The 16,802-nt window shown below is 45.7% G+C and overlaps 1 pseudogene; it reads right to left on the bottom strand.

Annotated features, from left to right (window-relative positions):
* Positions 1-9,937: 9,937 nt before the first annotated feature.
* LOC109737435 (wall-associated receptor kinase 17-like) lies at positions 9,938-15,010 on the bottom strand (annotated as a pseudogene).
* Positions 15,011-16,802: the final 1,792 nt, after the last annotated feature.

Raw genomic sequence — 16,802 nt, forward strand, 5'->3', positions numbered from 1 at the left:
CTCCAGGTCCTCAAACTCTTGGACTATGTCTTCCACCGTGACACGAGCATAGCCATATGCAATGGGGTTGTTGTGGTGGAGTGCTCCAGGTGTATAGGGTAAAGCACTGCCGCTAGCTACCTTCGTGGAAACGTTCCCCACGGGATAATGCAGATCACATTCTTTCATCTCCTTTACATCATCCACGGGGTAGTGAGGCTCCGGTGCACGAATCTCGATCATCGGTGCATTAGCACCAGGCGGGGCATCCGTGGAAGCCACGCTGCTTCTCCGCTGCTGGCTTCCGCGATCCGCTTCATGATCTTCATGCGGCCCTGCAGCCGATTTTTCTTTTACTAGTTCATGCACGGTCTGCTTCAACTCATGGAGTTCCGATGCAAACTTCGCCAAAAGATCTGCATCCCGGTCCATCTTTCTCTTACGGCTTCTGTAACAGTACGGGTCATTGTCCTGGGAAAACCCTACTTTCCACGGAATTCTGCCTTTGCCTCGTACACGTCCTCCGTGTTCATCATTCCCGAGGGCTATTGTCAGTGCGTCTTTCTCTCTGTTGAACTTGATCAAGCCCTCTTGAGCTTGGGTCATTGCGTCAATAAGGGCTTCGGTGGGAGCAAACTTTTTCTTCCGGTGAACACACACCCCTGTCTCCGGGTCTAGCGATCCCCCATGCCCGTACCACCATCTTTTGGCCCTTGGGTCCTATCCCTCTGTACCTAGAGGGATTCCTCGCACCCTCAGGTCCTCCTCCATCTTCTGCCACTTAGGCTCCGAAAGGCGGTATCCTCCTGGCCCCATAATATGATGGAACTTTTTCTTACTCGCATTATCCTTATTTTTTTCGATATTTCCTTGAAATGCTCCGATTTCTTTTGCCTCACAAATTCTGGCCAATCATCTTTCAGTTTCTCATGTTGTCCATTGAAATCCGGAGTCTTGCCCTTGTTGACATAGTCACGGGTTAAATTTTTCTTGAAGTTCCGGAATGCTTCGCCCATCTTCTGAAGAGCGAACTCTTTAACTAGCCTCCTCCTCTCACGTCCACCCGGAACCTCGTTACCGAATTCATCGACTTTGTTGTATTCCGGAGGTAGAATGAAATGTTCCATAAGCTTTCTCCAGCAATCCTTTTTCGTTCTCTTGTCGACAAAACTGAAACCAAGACGTGCCTTCTTTGGCTCCTTCCATTCCTGGACGGTGATCGGGACGTTGTCTCTAACAACGACTCCGCATTGGTTGATAAACTTTGAGGTGTGCTGTAGGGGCTTGCCAGTTTCACTGACAAAATCAATGGCATATGTTTCTCCTGTTTTCATCGCCTTGGATTTGCCACGCTTTGTCGTACTCGATCCGGCCGAGGGCTAAAAAAAGAAAGAGAGTCGCGCGCGTTAATACATTTCAGTAAGTTTGTATCACGAGAGGCTCAATGTATATATATACCTCGCCGGAGGTGGTTGCTACTTGCAATTCGAGATCGTCGTTTGTTGACGGTTGACCTCCGTCAACAATGTCCGTTCCTTCACCTTCTTGATCATCGATTCCACCGTCAAGGTTCAGAAAAGAAGAGACTACATCCTCTTCTTGCTCATATTCTGAGCCCGGCACATAAGGAATCTCGTTGTTTATGATGCCCATTAAATAACGTTCAGCCTCCGGATCCCTAAGCGGCTCGGCTCTATCGTCCGCCATATGTCACTCCTGCATGTAGTAAAAATTAATTAAGTATAAAGGAATTAAAAAATAAGATTAAGGGGACATAGAGGAGGAGGAATTAAAAAATAAGATTATTGAGCACTAATTTGCATAGAAGTTTTTGTTTGAGCACTGCCAAGTATTTTGTTTTTCCTTTTCCTTTTCTTTTTCCTTTTCTTTTTCCTTTTCTTATTTTGTTTTTCCTTTTCTTCTTCCTTTTCTTTTTCCTTTTCTTCTTCCTTTTCTTCTTCCTTTTCTTATTTTGTTTTTCCTTTTTTTCTTCCTTTCCTTTTTCCTTTTCTTCTTCCTTTTCTTTTTCCTTTTCTTATTTTGTTTTTCCTTTTCTTCTTCCTTTTCTTCTTCCTTTTCTTTTTCCTTTTCTTCTTCCTTTTCTTCTTCCTTTTCTTCCTCCTTTTCTTTTTCCTTTTCTTATTTTGTTTTTCCTTTTCTTATTTTGTTTTTCCTTTTCTTCTTCCTTTTTTTTTTCCTTTTCTTATTTTGTTTTTCCTTTTCTTCTTCCTTTTCTTTTTCCTTTTCTTATTTTGTTTTTCCTTTTCTTCTTCCTTTTCTTTTTCCTTTTCTTATTTTGTTTTTCCTTTTCTTCTTCCTTTTCTTTTTCCTTTTCTTATTTTGTTTTTCCTTTTCTTCTTCCTTTTCTTTTTCCTTTTCTTATTTTGTTTTTCCTTTTCTTCTTCCTTTTCTTTTTCCTTTTCTTATTTTCTTTTTCCTTTTCTTCTTCCTTTTCTTTTTCCTTTTCTTATTTTCTTTTTCCTTTTCTTCTTCCTTTTCTTTTTCCTTTTCTTCTTCCTTTTCTTTGTTTGAGGAGGACGGCAGGCGGCGGCGGGCGGCGGAGGACGGCAGGCGTCGGCGGGAGGCGGCGGCGGGCGGCGGCGGCGGCGGCGCGCAGGGGCAGGGGCAGCGGTGGCGGCGGCGCGCAGGGCAGGGCAGGGGCGGCGGCGGCAGTGCAGGGCGTCGGAGCTCACTGGGGGCAGGGCGTCGGCGTCGATCGGCGTCGGGGCAGGGCGTCGGCGTCGAGAGGAGAATGGGAGGTGGAGGGCAGGATTTACTAAGTGCTGTATATATAGACAGAGCATTAGTCCCGGTTGGGGACACCAACCGCGACTAAAGGTACCCTTTAGTCGCGGTTGTTCTCCCCAACCGGGACTGAAGGTTCTTTCGCGCCGCTTTCGTTCCCGCGCGGAAAGAGCCTTTAGTCGCGGTTCGTGTCACGAACCGCGACTAAAGGTCCTTTTTCATATAAAATAAAAATAATTCATTTTAAAATCTTAAAAATACAATTATATACCAAAAAAATCAGAAAAATAAAACTAATTCATTTTAAAATCTTAAAAATACAAATAATATATCAAAAAATTCAAAAAAATAAAACTAATTCATTTTAAAATCTTAAAAATACAAATAATATATCAAAAAAATCAGAAAAATAAAACTAATTCATTTTAAAATCTTAAAAATACAAATAATATATCAAAAAAATCAAAAAAATAAAACTAATTCATTTTAAAATCTTAAAAATACAATTATATATCAAAAAAATCAGAAAAATAAAACTAATTCATTTTAAAATCATAAAAATACAAATAATATATCAAAAAATTCAGTTCATCGATCCCTTGAAGGTTTGACAAAAGGTTTGATACATCATTCAGTTCATCGACCAAATACAAATCATCCGGATTCGCCATCGTACGTTTTAATTCACATGATCCATTCAACAAAGTTTGGTACAATAAATTATTACACATCAATTCTTCCCTTGTGTCCCTGCTTGCTTACGATTGTGCCGTATCCATGGAGCATCCTCATCATTTAACTTAATGGTTGGGTCAGTGTTCACTTTGAAGGGCGGAATTTCACCAAACATATTATAATCTTCTGACATGTCTGTCTTGTCCTCCACTCCCACGATGTTTCTTTTCCCTGAAAGAACAATGTGGCGCTTTGGATCATCGCATGATGTACTGATCGTTTTCTTATCTTTCCGTTTCCTCGGTTTGCTACTCATGTCCTTCAAATAAAAAACCTGAGAGACATCTTTGGCAAGGACGAATGGTTCGTCAAGGTAACCAAGATTGTTGAAATCCACCATTGTCATTCCGTATTGCTCGTCCACCTTTACCCCACCTCCTGTTAGCTTGAACCATTTGCACCGGAACAAAGGGACCTTAAAGGAGGGTCCATAGTCAAGTTCCCATATCTCCTCTATGTAACCATAATATGTGACCTTTTGCCCATTCTCGGTTGCTGCATCAAAGCGGACACCACTGTTTTGGTTGGTGCTCTTTTTATCTTGGGCGATGGTGTAAAATGTATTCCCATTTATCTCGTACCCTTGGAAAATCGTTATAGTCGAAGATGGTTTCTTGGCCAACATGTACAGCTGATCTCCAACATCATTGTCATTCATTAAATGTTTTCGCAACCAACTGCCGAAAGTCTCCATGTGGGCCTTTCTAATCCAGGATTCAGGCTTCCCCGAGTTGTCCGAGCGTAAAATATTCTTGTGTTGCTCGAAGTTCGGAGCCACCAAGCTGGAATTTTGCAGAACTGTGTGGTGTGCTTCAGTCATAGAATGACCGTCCATACATATCGTTGATTTCCTTCCGATCGTGCCTTTTCCACTTAGTCTCCCCTCGTGCCGCGATTGAGGAATACCAATCGGCTTAAGGTCAGGAACATAGTCAATACAGAACTCAATTACCTCCTCATTTCCATAGCCCTTGACGATGCTTCCTTCTGGCCTAGCACGGTTACAAACATATTTCTTTAATACTCCCATGAACCTCTCAAAGGGGAACATATTGTGTAGAAATACAGGACCGAGAATGGAAATCTCTTCGACTAGGTGGAGCAGGAGGTGCGTCATAATATCGAAGAAGGATGGTGGGAACACCAACTCGAAACTGACAAGGCATTGGACCACATCGTTCTGTAACCGTGGTAGATCTTCTGGATTGATTACCTTCTGAGAGATTGCATTGAGGAATGCACATAGCTTCACAATGGCTACTCGAACATTTTCCGGTAGGAGCCCCCTCAAAGCAATCGGAAGCAATTGCATCATAATCACGTGGCAGTCGTGGGACTTCAGGTTTTGGAACTTTTTGTCCGCCATGTTTATTATTCCCTTTATATTCGATGAGAAGCCAGACGGGACCTTCATACTGCTCAGGCATTCAAAAAAAATGACCTTCTCTTCTTTGGTAAGAGCGTAGCTGGCACGACCTTGAAACCATTCCGGATGCCGGTCATCTGGGTCTTTCAAAAGTTGCTGGTCCTGCCGTGCTTCCTTTGTATCATTTGTCTTCCCATACACGCCCAAGAAGCTTAGCAGGTTCACGCAAATATTCTTCGTAACATGCATCACGTCGATTGCAGAGCGGACATCTAGGACTTTCCAATATTCTAGCTCCCAAAATATAGATTTCTTCTTCCACATGGGTGCGTGCCCGTCAACTCCCCGCGGAACTGATTGTCCGCCAGGACCCTTTCCAAAGACGACTTTCAAATCCTTGACCATATCAAATATCTCAGCACCAGTACGTTCCGCAGGCTTCGGCCAGTGATCTGCCTTGCCGTTGAAATGCTTGCCTTTCTTTCTTACGTTATGATTTCGGGGAAGAAATCGACGATGACCCAGGTACACGTTCTTCTTACAATTACCCAAACGTACACTTTCAGTCTCATGTAAGCAGTGCGTGCATGCATTGTATCCCTTATTTGTCTGTCCCGAAAGGTTACTGAGAGCAGGCCAATCGTTGATGGTTACAAAAAGCAACGCTCGTAGGTCAAATTCCTCTCCTTTGTGCTCATCCCAGACACGTACACCAGGTCTGCCCCACAACTGTAAAAGTTCATCAACTAATGCCTTAGGTACACATCGATGTCGTTCCTGGGTTGCTTTGGACCTTGGATGAGCACTGGCATCATAATGTACTTCCGCTTCATGCACAACCAAGAAGGAAGGTTGTAGATGCATAGAGTCACGGGCCAGGTGCTATGGCTGGAGCTCTGCTCGCCAAAAGGATTCATGCCATCAGTACTTAGACCAAATCTTATGTTCCTTGCGTCAGCTGCAAAATCTTTGAACACTCTGTCGATCTTTCTCCATTGCGTTCCATCAGCGGTGTGTCTCAACTCCCCGTCGGACTTACGGTCCTCTTTGTGCCATCGCAACGACTTGGCATGCTTTTTGTTCCTGAACAGACGTTTCAACCGTGGTATTATAGGAGCATACCACATCACCTTGGTGGGAACCCTCTTCCTGGGTTTCTCGCCCTCAACATCGTCACCAGGGTCATCGCCTCTGATCTTATAACGCAATGCAGTGCATACAGGGCATTCATTCAAATTCTCGTATTCACCGCGGTAGAGGACGCAGTCGTTAATGCATGCATGTATCTTCAGAACCTCTAAACCTAGAGGGCAGACAACCTTCTTTGCTTCGTACGTACTGGCGGGCAACTCGTTATTCTTCGGAAACATATTCTTCAACATTTTCAGCAAATTTTCAAATGATGAGTCAGCTACACCTTCCTGTGCCTTCCATTTTAGCAAATTCAATGTGCAGCCCAGCTTTTTCAGACTATTATCGCATCCTGGGTACAACGACTTTTTGTGATCCTCTAACATGCGATCCAAATTCTCCCTCTCCTTGTCAGTTTCGCAGCGTCTCCGTGCATCAGCAATGGTCCGACCAAGATCATCAACGGGCTCATCATGTGCCTCTTCTTCACCTTCACCTAACCCTTCCCCACCTTCAGCATCATCCTCCATGAAAGTATCACCGAAATGATCATGATAGTTGTCATCGATATCATCCCCTTCTTCATCTTCTTCCATTCTAACCCCTCTTTCTCCATGCTTGGTCCAACAATTATAGCTTCGCATGAAACCGTGCCGAAGCAGGTGCATGTGAACGTCTCTTGAGGAGGAGCAACCCTTCTGATTCTTACAGACAGCACATGGACAGATAATAAAACCTCGCTGCTTGTTCGCATTTGCCACTACGAGGAAATCTTTCAAACCCGTAGTGAACTCGCCGGAGAGTCGGGGACCGTACATCCATTGCCGATTCATCTGCATTATTATAATATAAAGTATATAATTAACCATCATGCATTTGTTAAACTAACTAGCTAGAAATAATACAAATTAAACAATGAACTACACACATGCATATTTTATCAATGACACATGAAAGGTTCAAGTTGCTAACCGCGATCGCGGAGGAAAAATAAATGAGAAAGCTCAAGTGTGGCTCGGACACTTCATATCATGTTTGTTTCATGCTCTCGGGCATTTCATCGAACACCTTGTGTGCATAGGAGGAACCAAAAGCAAACCCACCACCCCCCTTCTGAATTGTGGCTAAGTGAAGTGAGCTGAGTCCTATATATAGGGATGGGCCTTTAGTCCCGGTTGGCCTGGCCAACCGCGACTAAAGGCCTTCGGGCCAGCCTGAGGACCTTTAGTCCCGGTTGGCCAGGCCAACCGGGACTAAAGCCCCTCCCGTCCGCCAGCTGTCGACCGAGCGCGCTGGGCCCAGATAGTTGGTCGCGGGTCTCCTCCCGAACCGCGACTAAAGACCCCTTTTGTCGCGGTTCGATTATTTTAGGGACTAATGGGGGCGTATGGAAGCCTCTTTTTCTACTAGTGATGGGCTTTAATGACAGAAACTGTTCTCCATACATGGGCCCATGAGCTGATTTTTTTTATTCCTAATGACTATCCAGGCTCAGGGCAGTAACCAAACGCCTCTCATCCACCGCCTGACCAGGCGGAAAAACAATCTGAAACCATGTCTATGCCAGGCAGCCCTATCGCACAAGCATGCAGCCGTGGACGTAATCCAAAGTAGCCCTAAACTGAAATATCATCTTTAGATTTTATGAAGTCATTATAGACATCTCGCAATTGTCGAAAATACCTCCTTCCATTGAATGAACAATGCCGGAAGCCTGAAATAAATACACAAATAATGTGAGCACCAATGTCAAGTTTAGGACTTGAAAATGCACGAATAATGCGAGTCCAGGACTTGAACCCTGATGGGTTGAGAATACCACTGTCTTCCTAACCATCTAACCACAGGTTGGTTCGCCTCACCCCATTTTTTTCAAAGCGAGCCATCCCTTGTTTTTTCACAACTTTTTTTCTTCTTCGCGGAACCAACCTCTTTCCGTCAGTGATGATGCTTTTTAAGGATTGCTAGAAAAGAAAAAAAATCATTTCTCTTCCTTTTGGGCTTCACAGTTTTCAGGGTCACGGGCCTCACCTCCGTGACGGAGCTAACAGTTTTCAGTCACGGGCTTCACAATTTCTCTTCCTTTTGGGCTTCACAGTTTCCAGACTCACAACTTGGAGGAAGGCCATCCACGAAGAGATTTATCAAAGCCGCTCAGCAACCCATCAATTCATCACACTATTCATGACCGAGCTTCAACTACAACCGAGAGCCGAGACTAGAGAAACAACACCATCGCGAGTTGCAGCAGCTAGACCTTAAGGTCCACCTCCGGGATCCACATTGACGAGGGTACCTCTAGAGCCCATGGGTGCAACAGTGGCAGTGGGTCGAGATGAGGTGGGCAACTACTTGGGTAGCTCGGCTCTGGTGATCATAGGTATAACCGATGTGGTGACGTTGGAGGCGATTGCTTGCCGTGAGGGTTTATCCCTAGCGTAAGATCGTATGCTCCAAAATTTTGGCATGGCCTCAGACTCGAAACAGGTGGTTGGCGACATTGACAAAGGAAGTCGTGGAGCGTACGGAGCTATTAGTAGCAAGATTAAGCTTAGATATTTAGCTTTTAATTGTATATTTATGTTTGAAGGTAGAGCATCGAACACATATGCAGATAGGTTAGCCAAGCTTTCCCATTCGTCGGATCAAGGGCCACATGGTTGTCCGCAGACTATGAGCAATAAAGCTTTGGTTTAACCCCCCAAAAAAATTTCCTCCTCCTTGTATTTCTAAAAAAAAACTCCTCCTCCTTGTTTTGCGCAAAAAAAAACTCCTCCATGTCTTAAAAAGAAAAAAAATGTACACTAAAAAAAAAATACTCCTCCTCTATCGCAACTCGCAACGGCACGGCGGCCACATCCCCCACATCGTCGCCTCAGCCGCGGCGCCCTCCCGTCGGCCGCAATGCCGCTTACCCCCCACCCCCCAGCGGCCCCCGCGCGCCGTCCCTCCTCGGCACAGGCTTCGCCAAGGTTAGGGGACGGACTGGACGCGGGTGGGCGTCGCCGGAGACGACGAGGAAGCGGCTGGCCTCGAGCCCTCGACCCACGACCGCTATCGTGGGAGGTCGTCTCACCGTGCCCTCACGGGCCGAGGCCCGGGAGGCAAGTGTAGCCCCGAGTAACGCGTCTCCGGGAGGGGCTGGGGGGATATGGGCGGTGATGAGGCCGCAGCTTGCTCGGGGAGGCCAGGGTCGGATCCGCGCCGGAGTCCCAGTGCCTGCCGCCATGGCGGCGAGGTAAGGGGCTACAACCTAGGATCTTTATCTCTATATTTTGGAACTGCTATTGGCTTCTTCCGCGGTGGAATGCAAGAGGCCAGGGTGAGTCGCTTGTACCAAAGTAGGAGTATATGTTTTATTTTGAAGCCCAGTCATGATGTTAGGTAAATGTATTGATCAAACTAGGTTGATCAGGATACTTACTCAGGGAAAAGAAATGTATTACTACTCACATCCTGCATACTTTCATCTAGTACGATTTAGGCAGATTATGCTTTGAGGTGGTAAATTATACCCATGAAGCCATGAATCCATGATCAATGATCTGTATGTGTGACAATCACCGATGTACGTATACCGTAAAGAATATAAGAGCGTTTAGATCAATATATAGTGATCTAAACGCTCTTATATTTCTTTACAGAGTGAGTACTAGACTTCCTGGTTGTGTGTAATATGTCCGTCGTTAGGCCCCAAGTGCTAATAAGACTTGGAATGACACAACCCAATGCATTCAGTTAAAATTGACATAGCACTTTCTTTGGAACCATGGACTAGCTGCACAATTGACAACCTGATCCCGAGGAACCGATTATTCGTGTGCACTAGGTTTTGATGGGATGTGGCATTCCTCTGGTTTTGCATACATATCGACGTCAGTCAGGTGAGAGGTAATTAAGATCGAATTTAAGGAACAAATGTGTTAGTACCATATTCAATTGGTGTAAATCTCTAAACTAGAATTGGATCTGAACCCACAGTTGGGATATCAAGAATTTCTCCTGTGGTAATTGTTAACCTAATAAGTAAAGCAATTACTCTGAGCTATTTTACATGGTTCTACATAACTATATTACACATTGTCTTGATATGTCGACTTACATTTAAATATTATGAGAAGCGTCATCTTGGAGTGTGACAAGAAGCTTTCATTTCAGCTTCCATGCTCAACTGTGTACTTCCTTCTGAATAGTGCAGGCTGGAAGTCGAGCTTGCCTCACATAAAAGGTGCCCTTGTTCATTATATTTCTGTACAGGTTCATCTTTTCTTCTCATAGTTTGCTCCTTGTCATTGGTGAATGACCTTCTTAGCTCCTCTAAAACTGATGCAACCTCCTTCATAATGGGTCGTTCTTGCCCATTCATATTTAAGCATCTCACAGAGAGCTGCGCAACCGCATAGAGTTGCTCTTCACCTGCTTCTTCCAAAATGTGTGGCTCTATCTCCTTAAGTAGGCGCCCTTCATTTACTAGAATTACCACATGCATGGCTAAGTTGCATGATTCTTCTGGCCTGCCTACGGAAATAGGCTTCTGCCTTGTCAGTAGTTCTGCAAGAACTACTCCAAAACTGTAGACATCACTCTTTTCTGTGAGCTGGCTGCTTTGAAAATATTCAGGATCAAGGTAACCTATAGTACCTTGAATAAGGGTGGTTACATGAGTTTGATCAAATGGAACTGATCTTGATGCACCGAAGTCTGATATTTTGGCTACAAAGTTCTCATCCAACAGTATGTTGCTTGATTTGATATCCCTGTGAATAATTGGTATAGCAGCTGTGGAATGGAGATAGGCAAGTGCTTCTGCTGTTTCTGCAGCTATCCTTAAGGCATCCTCCCGTGTTAAGGGGCGAGGTCCACTTCTGTTGTGGATGTGCTGAAAGAGTGTTCCATTGGGTATGAACTCATACACCAGCAAGGGAACTTCTATCTCTAGACAACATCCCAAAAGCTTGACAACATTTGGGTGATCGGTCTGTGATAAGATGGTAATCTCATTGACAAATTGCTCCACCTGGCTCTCATCAAACACCCTAGACTTCTTTACAGCAACCACAGTCTCATCTGGAAGAACACCCTTATATACTGTTCCATATGCACCTCGGCCAAGGATTCGAGTCTCGTTGTAGTTGTTAGTTGCAGTCTTGAGCTCTTCCGCACTGAATATCTTTGCCGACGAGTCCGTACCTTGAGATGTGATTGATGTAAATCTCTGCTGCAACAGCAAGCCTCCATTCTTACGGAATAACTCAGCTCTCTTTCTTCTCATCTTTCTTCTCTTCATGGCCCAGTAGTAGCACAGAGCTGTGCTAGATATTGTAACCACAAGTGCAAGACCAACACCTGCAACCATTTGATGAAAAAGTAAGTCTTCTTTCTTCACTTAATGCATGTGGAAGTAACATTCTAGTAAGAAAGGCTGATAGCTACCAAGTTACGTTTGGTTACTCCCATGCAGATGCTATATTGACATAATCTTTAGGACAAGCATAAACTGTCAAATCTCCTTAACACTATCCATTAGGGAAGATGTGTTTGATCCAGTTAACCTTCTCTTATGGTCATACATCATGAGAGCACTCTATATAAACTTGCAAAATATTTATGCCTGTAGGGCCATTCGTATGAGCCATCATAAGAGTTGTATAGGGACACAGATTTGTGGAGCTCGGGTGCCCCTACCCACTTTATTAGAAAAAGGTGTGTTTGCAAGTTCTTCTAAAGAAAAACCAAACATGTAGATGTGTGAACAATCTATGAACATGTGAATTTGGTGAAATTGTCATTTTGCGGTCTGCAGTAAATAGGCAAGGACACTGTACTACATCACCACACCACAATGGCACCATTGCAGAACTGCTATATCTGAATTGCCTCAGTAGAATAAGATGAAGTAAAAACAAAAGATAATAGTCAAAATTGGTAATGCCAGGTGTGTTGAGTAAGTTACCAAAAGCAATATCTATGGGAAAGTTCTTTTGACACCCACTTCCCCCTTTCTGGCCATTGCCGCTCATGCCTGGAGGACAATCACATACATTGCCCCTTGTCCATCACTGCAGTACGCTGGGTATGTGCAGGGGTTCTTTTCAGGATGAGTGCACACATTCGAACCTAATAGATAGCAATAAATCATCAATGGCACTAATAATTAATTTAGTCCTCTTGCGCCGCTGGTTAGCAAATACTTTCTTTCTCATACCTTGTGGTTGTTGCATAGGGGAACCTGCATCGGAAGAGAATGGTCAATATTAGATCTTCTGATGGTACTAAGGACACTAATTGTAACCTGGACATCTCCATGGTTTCGTCAGTGCTTGAGAACCTGAATTACTTCTACCATAAAATAGACATATATGTGATCCACTTATTCAGCTTGGAGACCAAGATGAAACTGCGTGCTTAAGATAAATTGGAAAATAGAAGTAAAATGGATATGATGAGTGCAGGAGTTTCCCCTTGTGACCGCACATCCTAAAATGACATGTAAAGGCTAGGTGGTACTCTGTCTGTTCTCTTTTACATGTCTTTTTAGGACGTATGCAATTAACTTTATAAAACTTGTACAACTAAGCTAATATACACAAAAGTATTTGGATGTTCATGGGCGAATGTTATAAGTAGATCTGTCACTAGAAATACTTTTATTTCATTACCTTGTTTCCTTTTAAGTAATTCTGATTAACCTGTAATTGTTAAAGACAATGGTCAAAGGTATACACTGGAGACCGCATGCATGCTCAAAACATGTGCAGAGGAACAGCGGTTGTGCATAAAAGTAGCTTAGTTGTAGCTTTTGATATTGTGCGAAATGTTAAGTACATTCAGGCAGTATACATTTTGGTTCATTTTTCTAAACGTACAAAGCGTTAGATATTACCAGATGGACTGATGGCCTCTTTGCAGCTTGTCCCTGTCTTGTAACCGTCACCGATCCAGCCATTGGGACACGAGCAAGTATAATTTCCTTGGGTGTTGTGGCAGAAGTACCGAAGGGTGCAATTGTTGCCACCGGGAGCCCCACATTCGTTGATATCTAAACCAACAGTGCAGCACTTCATTTGAGAAATCAGAGAAGCATATTTCTATTCATAAAAGCAGGCTGAGTAATACTAGAATTTCTTATACTACTGAACTTGATTGTCCTGTTTGGCAGTTTACCCCGTGGTTTATAATTTTATATTCAGTTAGTTCCATTTATGCAAGTGATGAAACCGAGTTATACTCATACTGTCTCGACCTCGATATTCCCTCCGGAACCCATGTATATTTTCTAGGCTTTTTGCTGATGATGGCTGTTTCACAGGATAATTTCAGAAACTCCAGGATGTGTTAGAAACCAAAACCACCCAACTTTGTTTTTTGATTTTGTGGTAGCTTTCTTGCCTAGATTTCAATCTCTTCATCCGGTTGAGCTAACAAAGATAAAGTAATGAACCAGGGTGGTTGCCCTTTTTTTTTTTTAAAAGAAACATGTTTGTTAATCTACCTAGGTTATATTACAAGACCTCAGGTGGATTTGTGTGCTTTCATGTGAAACTGCAGGTGAAATTATATCTCTCTGATGGATGAAGAAATATTTACCTACACATCCATCGGCAACGTACGGATTCCCGTCATACCCTGCATGACACTTGCAGAGATGGCCCGCTCCACTGGGCGCGTCAATGCACCTGCTCATATTGTTGCAGTACCGTGTCGCCAAGTTGTGGATCGAGGCCTGGTGGCATGTGCTGCGTCCAACTGCCCAATCCAAGATCATCCTGTGGTCACCAGCCGGCAACAACATGTCTTTCAGCGGCCTCTGGACACCGCCTCTGGCACCCCTGAAGACTTTCTTGTCTTGGGCGAGGAGGAAGGCAGCGCTACAAGTGCCGTTCTCTTCGCCCATGTCTTGCTCTTCTATCTTGTCGAAGTCCAAGGTGAACTCTCGAGCGGCGTCCATTGGCATGGGGACCTGACAGCAGGCTAAATTTAAACGACAATCCATGGTGTCGTAACTTTTGTCGCACCAAGTGGAGCAGCTGGTAGATTTTGGGTGGTTGTCACCGGCCGAAGAGTTGCCGAAGTTAGCAACTAGCCTGTAGTTGCATCCAGTGACCACCAGCTTATTGCGATTGGAGAAGGAGAAGGGCGTCTGCTCCAAGCTGATATTGCCGATTCCGGTGGCCTTCATCTGCTTACCTTTGCGGTCGTAGCAGACTTGGTGGATGGGCCCGGCTAAGATGATGACGAAGCCTCCTTCCACCGACACATCGTGGATTTTATAGCTATGCTTGTCGATCTGCAGCATGGCCTCATTGTTCCGGCCGCACGTTACCTCGAAGCCTTGATGCAGGGCTTTGCCTTTGACGCCAAATGGATGCTGGATGCTGTCGCATGTTATGCTCCGCGCCACCCTAGACGGTGGTGACGATGGCGGCAGCGCCAACCCCCTCCCTATCTGTGAGAGTGCGGCGCGGGGCAACACTGACAAGAGGAAGAGCAAGAGCACGAGCGGGCGGAGCCGCCATGCGGACATGGCTGATCTGCTCTCCCTTCGGCAGTGGCACGGCATGTCGCCTCTTCCTCTCGTTTGTGCTCGGTGTGGTGGCTATGCTTTGTTCGTACATCGACCTTTCTTTCTAGCTTCCCGGTATCCTGGCCTCACGTCGCCTAGGTGGTTTTGTGCAAAAAGCCCTCAGGTTTATGTGTCTCTTCTTTATCTAGATCAAAGATATTTCTTCCCTCCTGATGCATGTATACAAAACTGAGGTTCAGTCCTGGCAGACCTCTTTCTTTACGAAGACCTTGACGAAATGAGAACTAAGCAGAAATGTAAGTTATTCTAGTTTGATAATTCATCCCTCACGTTCCCTGCTTTACATGCAATTTCAGTCTCTGAAGAGATGTCATTTCTCTTCAATCACTGTCGCTCGGAAGGAAATGGCCACAGCTGTAAATAGTGGATCACAGGCACGGTGAAGACCGGCCATGCTGGTGTCATGAGTCAATGCATAAAGTTGAGATGGACGTCCGTTTTCACGAAGGCCTAGCATACAGTAGGAGGCGACAACTGATGCAAAGATGCTACCCGTAACTTGGATGTCATTGTTGAGGCCCAGCACGGTTGGCTCGTTGCTTACTGCAGTAGTAGCTTCGGAGAAGAGATGCGACGAGCGTTGCTTTTGGTGGCACTCTCCGCCTCTCCCATCATCATCGGTGCCTTCCTTTGCCCACAACCTGTGGAAAATGGCTTGACCTTAGTTTGCACGGTGCATACACGTCCACTTGTGCACGCCACGGCGGCACATCACAAGCTCACACCCAAGTTACTGCATTGATTAGTGATGAATGAACAGTAATCCTTGTTATTGACCAATGATTGAGTACTACTCCCTCCGTTCCAAAATACTTGACTTCCATTTGTCAAAAAATGGATGTACCTATATACTAAATCATGTCTAGATACATCTAGATTTTGACAAATGGAAGGCATGTATTATGAAACGGAGGGAGTACATGGTATATGGAAGAGAAGAAAACCCCTGTCCCTCTAGCGAGCAGCACGAGGGAAAACCTAACTGCCGCCAAGGTCTCCCTTTCTATCCTCCTCCGGCGGGAGAGGGGGGGGGGGGGGTCGGGGAAAATATAAAGGGGTATGCATTTTTTCCCTGACTCATGCACGGACAGGCCAAGGCCGAGCCAGAATACAAGAAATCAAGAGGTCCAGAAGAACCAACACGCAACCCAGAGAGACCAAGATCGAGCCAGAAGAGCAAGATATCGGCAAGAGAAAGGCCTCCCTTGCCAGGCGGGCGAGCCCAGCAAGGGGCAAGGCCACCGCAAAAAGCAGGCAACCGAGGCACCCCGGCAAGGTCTGCTGGGGCTCGCGGGGCAGAACCACCCCACCAACCACTCAAGCACGACCCACGTCGTCAATTAGTGCGGTGTCAAGCTGCAAGATGATTAAGTGGCAGCCGTTCGCCACACTATAGAAGAAGCCTACAGATGACACCCGTCCTACGACGTGTCAAGGGAACAGGCGCGGAGCTGGCAAGATAGCTCGGCAAGCCTTGCCGGGCGACCAGTGATGTGACACTAAGCGGCGCATTTAATGCACCCCGTCAGCCCGCAGAGTTAGCTATGATAGCACTGTTCGCTATCATATCAGTGGATAATAACTATTTTGCCTTGTGGTGACCCCTTAATCTATAAAAGGAGGCTCATGGCACTCATAGGAGGGGTTGGAAAGTTGATGAACCCAAGCCACCATACGCGCGTAGTCGCTGCGGCCCCGAGGCGAACCCTGCCGGGCAAGTGTACCACGCATCACCACGTTCATTCCACCATCAATCCACCAAAGCAGGAGTAGGGTCTTACGCCTCGCGGCGGCCCGAACTTGGGTAAATTGCTTGTGTGTTCTCTGCCGCGCTGCCGTATGCTGGTCTGCTCTTTGTGCAACGCGACGTCCCCCTGCCGAACCAGCAAGGGGCCGCCCGGTCCCATAGGTGGTCGTGGATATCCCGCGACATCTTTGGCGCGCTAGGTAGGGGGCTCGCTTGCGCGAAACTGAAAGCGTGCGCAGCGCGTCATCTTCATCACCATCCTCATCTTCAACGGCGCCACCGACCATGGCGCCCGCGGAGGCGCATAAGCGGAGCAGGGGAAGATCCACTCTCGCGTCATGTTGTCGCTCTCCAGGATTTGCCGTAGCAACGGTCACGACCAAGACCGTGGTTGATGACGGTGGATTTACCCCGGCGGCTCGTATGGCGTTATGGCCATCCGAGCACTGTCTGGAGGAAGGTGCACAAGGCGTGCGGGCGTGAGCTCCCTCCTTCCTGTCCCTCCACCTCGTCAG

This window comes from Aegilops tauschii, chromosome 2 (assembly GCF_002575655.3).
Source record: "Aegilops tauschii subsp. strangulata cultivar AL8/78 chromosome 2, Aet v6.0, whole genome shotgun sequence".
NCBI classification, from domain to species: Eukaryota; Viridiplantae; Streptophyta; class Magnoliopsida; order Poales; family Poaceae; genus Aegilops; species Aegilops tauschii.